Source organism: Gekko japonicus, unplaced genomic scaffold (assembly GCF_001447785.1).
Source record: "Gekko japonicus isolate JY-2015 unplaced genomic scaffold, Gekko_japonicus_V1.1 scaffold2142, whole genome shotgun sequence".
In the NCBI taxonomy this organism is placed as follows: domain Eukaryota; kingdom Metazoa; phylum Chordata; class Lepidosauria; order Squamata; family Gekkonidae; genus Gekko; species Gekko japonicus.
In genome coordinates this window covers 148,088-155,944 of record NW_015167117.1, presented here as the reverse complement: position 1 = coordinate 155,944, position 7,857 = coordinate 148,088, and positions in this window count along the sequence as shown.

Sequence of the window (7,857 nt, the reverse complement as noted above, 5' to 3'; positions counted from 1 at the left end):
ACTCCGCTGCCGGCGGGGAACGGGCCTCTGGGGTGGGGGTTTCCCTGCCCCCAGGGGGCCTTGGCAAGCCTAACTGTCCAGGCTGTGTTCCCAAAGGATGAATGAGTGTTTCTGTAATGTATCCATCTCAGACCACGTGCGTGGCCATTTCACCACGTGGTCATGCGAAGTGGCCGAGCTTCGCCCGCAGTAACAATGGGACAAGCGGATCCTAGCCGGTGCCTATCGGCAGGGTAGGGTCCCGAGGGCGAGACTCCGGTAGTACTCCGCTGTAAATAGCCAATCACTTGTGTGGGGGTCTGTTTTGGGCGCAGGGTTGTTGCACATATAAACCAGCCTGCGAGCTGGTTAGTTTGTCTTGTTCCGAACCTTAAATAAAGTCTTAGAGCTGAATCACTGCGTTAGTCTAAGGACTTTTCAGTTTCCATGTAGGACACTGCAAATAGTAGCACAGAGGACAAATTGGGAGCGCAGAAAGAATGCTACACATTTGTGTCGAACCCCAAGACGGAAACACTGGCTGCACAACAGCAAGTGATGGCTATGTTTTCACGTACCTGCAAGTTTAGAATTGTTTCGCTTCTTCAAAACTACCTTTGGCAATTACTTAGTTCAAAATATGGGTGTTAATCGTTTGGACAAGCTCCCCCCCCCCTTTTAGGTGGGGCCATGACTCAGTGGGAGAGCATCTGCTTGGCATGTAGAATGTCCCTGGTTCAATCCCTGACATCTCCAGTTGAAAGGACCAGTCTGAGTAGAAAGTACTGATCCTGATGGACCAATGGCAGGGCTGTAGTTAGGATGGGGCCCACGGGGTGACACCCCTCTTGAATTGGCAATGCCCCCGGCTCTGCCCCCAGCTCCAACTGTCTTGCCCCAGTTGCTGCCCTCGCCCTTGAAGGGCCTCAAGTTTGCAGTCCCTCCGGCTGACGCCAGCAGCATTGCGGCTCCAGGTAGGGGCTGACCGTGGAGGGGCCACCCCTCCCCTAGAAAGGTTGCCAGCCCGCCCCATTTCTCCCTGCGGTGGTGTTTCGTGACTCCTCCCTCCAATGTTCTCTCTAAGCTGTGGAGTCTAGTGAGCAAAAATTCTACTGTGTGAGCTACTGGCATTAAAGTTGTGAGCGAGTGATCTGGCTACTGCATAAAATAGTTTGCTCTGGAGCCATCCTTCCTGAGCAAAGAGAAAAATGTGTGAGCCAGAGACTAAAAAACCTCTGAGCTAGTTCACACTAACTCAGCTTAGAGGGAACACTGCCTCCCTCCCCTCCTCACCCCCAGCCCCAACAAATGCGAAGAGCCCGGCTGCTGGTTGGGAGGTAGGCACATCCAGGCTGGAACCTTCTTGCCCCAGTCACATGGCAAATGGCAACTATCTCCAAATGCAACCATGGCAAACTGCAGCCTCTCGCAGGGAAACCTCTCCATGTCAGGATTGTGCCGCCATGTCTTTCCGCTGCAAAAGCAGTTCAAAGGAAAACTTTTGCAGGGGTCCTGATTTGGGAGCTTTGTTTTGCTTTTGTGGGGTTTTTTAAAAGTTGGACAATGGCACACGTGCATTAGGGCTTCTGGGACGTCTCTCTTTGGTGGCTGGCGAGGATACCGTATTGCACAGAATGAAGTGTCCTCCCGGAAAAGTGGAGCCCAGGAAATCCATGTAGGAGACTACATGGGAGGGGGACACAAGGCGGGCCCTTTGCAGGTGCTCATCATGACTCAGGCCAATGGGCAGGGACCCCCACTCCAGCACAAAGTGTAAGACACTTGTTTGCAAAAGGTGGAATGATTTTGCGCTGAGTTGAAGACACGTGTTTGCAAAAGCTTCGGGTGGGATGTTTTGGCCCGTGTCCAGGTTGCTGGCCTGCCCCTTTTCTCCCTGCACCACTGGCCGCAGTGCCTCCGTCCCACCAAGACGCCCCCCTCTTCACCCCCCCCGTGTGAAAAAAGGCCTAGCTACGGGGCTTACCAAGATCTGATTCAGTATAAAGATGCTACGTAATCAAGAAAAGCTGTAAGAGCCAACAAATCAAGAAAAGCTGTAAGAGCCAACAGTGTCAAGTTTCAAATGCTGCCAATGGAAGAGTTGGAAAGCATTGTTTTCAAGGAAGTTCATTATGGGCTGTCATGAAATTAAGTGTTCCAGTGGTATCATTTTAAGGATGTAAGCTGCAAATATAATTAAGTTGAAATTGCACGACTGTGGAATAAGGGGTAATTAGGGCAATTAAATACACTGTCCCCAAATGACATGCAAGCGTGTGTGTTTTTTCCTGTTTTAAAAAGATAATTCAGACATAAATGCTCTAACCAGAGATCTTCCAGCATCTTGCCTCGTTTGACCCACAGAAGTGTTTGCAATTGTCTGGTGAAATCTGGCGCAGAAGACCCCAGGTTCAGTCCCTGGTATCTCTAGTGAAAAGCAGGGCTATTTTTGGGCAGGAACGCACAGGAACGGAGTTCTGGCTGGCTCCTGAGTTGGCCACGCCCAGCAGGAACTCATTAGCATAATAGGCCACACCCAAAGGCAGACACTCATTAGGATTGGCTACATTAGGGGTGTGTGGCCTAACATGCAAAGAAGTTCCTGCTTCAAAAAAAGCCCAGGGTTTTGACAACAAAGTAAACAGAATAAGAAGCAAAAGGTGGGTGTGGTTGGATGGCCACACTTCTGGTAACATGTGGGGTGTGGCCTAATAGGCTAATGAGCTGTGATGTCAGGGGCGTGGCCTAATATGCTAATGGTTTCTGCTGTTGGGTGTGGCCTATTATGCTAATGAGTTCCTGCTGGGCTTTTTCTACAAAAAAAAAAAATTTGGGTTTTTTATAAAAAAAAAAAAAAAAAACCTGGTGAAAAGCATTGGACACTAGGTGATGGGAAAGACTACTGGGATAGATTTGATTAATATAGCAGAGTTTTGCCCAGTCACAGAAGCATGTCACTGAGTGCAGTAAATAAATCTCCAAGGAGGATATATTGCAAAAGGTTGTAAACTTACATTTATTCAAGTAGATCCAGTTCACATTCAGATTGCAGTCAAACGTGGAGGAAGAAGCCTAATCTAAAGAGTCCTTTCCGTATCACAAATGGCCAGCTAATCTGGCATCACATGTGGGGGACAATGAGGACATGGCCTCTACAGGAGAAACCCGCAGAGACATGTGTCTCCATGGAAGGCCATGTGGGGAGAGGGAGAGGACATAGAGAGAGGGGAGGGGTCAGAAGGCAGCTTCCAGGTTAAGACAATTGCATCCCATTCAAGGAGACGACACCTATACATACTTAGAGTGATGTAGCAACCCCCCACCCATGTCCAGGCGTATTGAGTCACTCATTCCAACAAAGTCCTCCACCTAAGACCCTGGAGAGCTGCTGCCGGTCTGAGTAGACATTGTTGACCTAGATGGACCAGTTGTCTGATTCAGTAGAAGGCAGCAGTAGAAGGCTTGATGAGGCAAGGAGAAAACTAAAGAGACAAAGCAGCAGGACATATATGGGGAAAGTGTCTGCCATGCTATTCTGGCATCATCGAAGCCACTTCCTTGCCATTCCGACTAAAAGACCTTTCCCAGACCCCCTCCTCCTTTGACACCCAGGCGCTGAGTTCAAGTTTTGTTTCTGAAATCAAGTGGTGCCTTCTATTTGTCTTCTGCCCGGCAGAAAAGGAAGATGAGGAAGAGAGTAGATGTCACAGAGAGACAGCCCCCCCCTCCAAGGATGTGGCTGCCATGGAAACCAGATAGAATGGAGCAAGACATGAAACATTAGAGGACAGAAAGAGAGAGAGAGAGAGAGAGAGAGAGAGAGAGAGAGAGAGAGAGAGAGAGAGAGAGATGCAATCACTGGGCTGCCTCATGAGTCAGGTGGTGCCACAACATATGACTGGCTCAAGCGTCTGGCTTGCACAAACATTGGTTTTGCGCTGAGTGAAACAATGGCCCCCTCGGAACATTTTATTCCACACAAATGAGCATTATAGCGAGGAGAAAAGTGGCTGACTCCTGCGTGGAGGATGAGCGCTTCCAAACCACGCCACCTGCCTGGCCAGACAAGGAAAGGGGTCCTGCGTATTCAAGGGGTTCCCCAGGATGCAGATAAAATACGGCTTTATAAATTAACCCAAAGGGGGGAAAGGCTCTCCCCCCCCATTCTGCACATGGCTCGATGTGAAAAAATGAAGATGCTCGGGGAAGCACAAAATGTTGGGAGCATCAGTTAAAGGGGAGGGGAAATTAGCCCCTGAGAATGTCCTTACAGGACATTTGGGACTGGGTCAGTGTGGGAGTCCTTTTGACCTCCTCAGGGAAGACTTTCTTGAGGGCAGGTGCCACAGCTGAAAAAGAACCCGGTGACGGTGTAAGCCAGTGTTCCTTCTAAGCTGAGTTAGTGTGAGCTAGCTCACCGTTTTTTAGCCTCCAGCTCACAGATTTCTGTCTTAGCACAGGAAGGATGGCTCCAGAGCAAACTAATTTATGCAGGAGCCCAATCGCTCACTTACAACTTCAATGCCAGTAGCTCGCAGAGTAGAATCTTTGCTCACAGGACTCCACAGCTTAAAGGAAGCATTGGTGTTGGCCAATCTAATGCTTGGGTGGTGGCCAGCACAAACGAGATAGAGTTTGGGGCGTGCTCTCTGCTGGAGCACAGATCCCTTTTAGGAGAGACGGGGAAATCCATAACAATCGGAAGGTGGACTGTTGCACACGTTTTCTGATCGGCATCATTTCCTTGGCCCACAACGAACCTCCAGAATTTGGTTACAATGACTCAACTCTCTGCTACAGGAGTCATACTCTGAATGCAATGGCATTGCTTAGGTCTGCTTTGGACCCGCAGGATTCATGCACTGGTAAAGCCCAGCAAATGTCTACTGGAACAAGGGCAGAGTCACTCTGGTGTAAGGCGCTGAACCCGGGGAGGGGGGGGAGAAGGAGAAAGCCAGTCAGAGGCATCTGTCCAGGGCACCTATGCAGCAAGGGCCACCTTGTTTGAGTTTAGTGTCCCGTGTCAATATCAAAGGCTCAGTTCATCATTAAAGAGCAATACATTTGCCGCTTGAAACATGACCTACCGCTGTGTCTGGTGAATGATTTGTGCCAAACTGCGTAACGTGCAATGCAGCACTGTCCAGAAGCATGCAGTCCTGGTGAAGTGAAAAAAAAAAAAAAAAAAAAGAGCGCATTGGGAACCCCACAGAAGCCTAAATCAGCTCTCCGCAGGAGAGGCTGCCGCAAACTATCCATCTGGAATAATATCAAGAATAGTTTATTTCTGTATATGAAAATAAAAGAAAGGCCGAGCGCTGAAGAATATATTCTTTTGAACTATGGTGCTGGAGAAGACTCTTGAGAGTCCCTTGGACTGCAAGGAGATCAAATCAGTCAATCCTCAAAGAAATCAACCCTGACTGTTCCCTGGAAGGCCAGATAATGAAACTGAAGCTCAAATACTTTGGCCACCAAAAGAGAAGGGAGCCCTCACTGGAGAAGACCCTGATGCTGGGAAAGATTGAAGGTCAAAGAAGACGGGGACGGCAAAGGATGAGATGGTTAGACAGTGTCATTGATGCAACGAACATGAAATTGAGCAAACTTCAGAGAACAGCAGAAGATAGGAGGGCCTGGCGTGATCTGGTCCACGGCACGGGGCCGCAAAGATTCGGACTCGACTGTGCGACTGAACAACAACAATGTAAATTTTGGAGGCCATCAACCCTGCCTCCCTTTCGAGATCCAACCATGCCTGATCTCTCCCTAGAAGCGAAAACAATTGAACTGAGGCTGTTGTGCTTTGGTCAAATCGTGAAAAGATAAGAGTCCCCGGAAAAGACAACCATGCTGGGGAAATCTGAAGGCAGCAGGAAAAGAGGAAGACTCCACCTGAGATGGACGGGTTCCATCTAGGAAGCCACAAGGGCCCTCAGTCTGCAAGACCTGAATGAGAACCTTCACGACAGGACATTTTGGAAGACATCAGTTCATAGGGTGGCTGTTAAGTTGGAAGCGACTTGGCAGCACGTAACACACACAGATATCAAAACACCGATGCCCTGCCTTTCCCCCTAACCATGGAGGCTCAAGGCGGTGTACAAAGGACTGCCTAGCAGGCAGCAGTCAATCGATCAATCAATAAAACCAAAGCTATAAAAAGTACAGACTGAACAATACCCTAGGTCAAGAAACATCTCACACTTCCAGTGCGTATAGGGTTGCTCCCTCCAAGTGGGGGTCTGGAGATCCCCTGAAATGTCACATGGTCTCCACATGATGGACATCAGTTCCCCCAGAGAAAACGGCTGCTTGGAGTGGTAGACTGCGGGGCGTTATGCCATGCTGACATCCAGTGTTCCCTCTAAGCTGAGTTAGTGTGAGCTAGCTCACAGTTTTTTAGCCTCCGGCTCACACATTTTTGTCTCAGCTCAGGAAGGAGGGCTCCAGAACACACTAATTTATGCAGCAGCCAAATCACCTGCTCACAACTTTAATGCCAGTAGCTCACAAAGTAGAATTTTTGCTCACAGGACTCTACAACTTAGAGGGAACATTCTGAACAATACCCTCAGTCAAGAAACATCTCACACGTCCAGTGGGTATAGGGTTGCTCCCTCCAAGTGGGGGTCTGGAGATCCCCTGGAATGACAAATGGTCTCCACATGACGGACATCAGTTCCCCCAGAGAAAACGGCTGCTTGGAGTAGTAGACTGCAGGGCGTTATGCCATGCTGACATCCCTCCCCCCTCCCACCCCACCGCACCGTGTCTCTATGATAGTGGAAAGTGCCATCAAGTCGTGACCCCGTAGAGTTTTCAAGGCAAGAGACGAATGGAGGTGGTTCGCTATTGCCTCTCTCTGTGTTGTGACCCTGGACTCCCTTGGCGGTCTCCCATCCAAGGACTAACCAGGGCCGACCCTGCTTAGCTTCCAAGATTTGATAGGATCAGGCTAGCCTGGGCCATCTAGGTCAGAGCAGCTAACTAACATAAACATATATTAAGAATTCGTGGGCACTCAGTGAAATTGCTGAGCAGTCGGGTTAGAACGGATAAAAGGAAGTCCTTCTTCACCCAAAGAGTGATTCACACATGGAATTCACTGCCACAGGAGGTGACGGTGGCTACAAGCATGGATGGCTTCAAGAGGGAATTGGATAAACATACGGAGCAGAGGTCCATCAGTGGCTATTAGGCACAAGGTATAGATAGGAACTCCTGCCAACCTAGCAGTTCGAAAGCAAGAAATTGCAAGTAGATAAATAGGTACCACTTCGGTGGGAAGGTAACAGTGTTCCGTGCACCTTGGTGTCTAGTCATGCCAGCCACATGACCATGGAAACATCTTTGGACAGCACCGGCTCTTCGGCTTTGAAACGGAGATGAGCACCGCAACCCTAGAGTCAGATTCGACTGGCTTTCGAGCATGGGAACCTTTACCTTTACAGATAGGAACCCTCAGTCTGGGGCAAGGGATGCTCTGTATTCTTGGTCCTTGGGAGGGTGGCAACAGTGGGAGGGTTTCTAGTGTCCTGGCCCCACTGCTGGGCCTCCACTGCTGGTATTTCTGGCCACTGTGTCCTGGCCCCACTGCCGGTATTTCTGGCCACTGTGTGACAGAGTGTTGGACTGGATGGGCCATTGGCCTGACCCGACATTGGCTTCTCTTATGTTCTTAATATTGGGAATAAAGGCGAAGGTAGCTGAAAGAGTGACAGCTGGTTTCATGTTAAATCTTGCACATTGTCCCTTGTTTGTACCATGTAACACTCCAATGGCAAAGGGAAATAAAAGCTGCTTAAAACAGTACAGGAAGAGAACCCATCCCTTTTGATCATGGCCTTTCAAGTCTGGTTCCATTAGATGAATGTC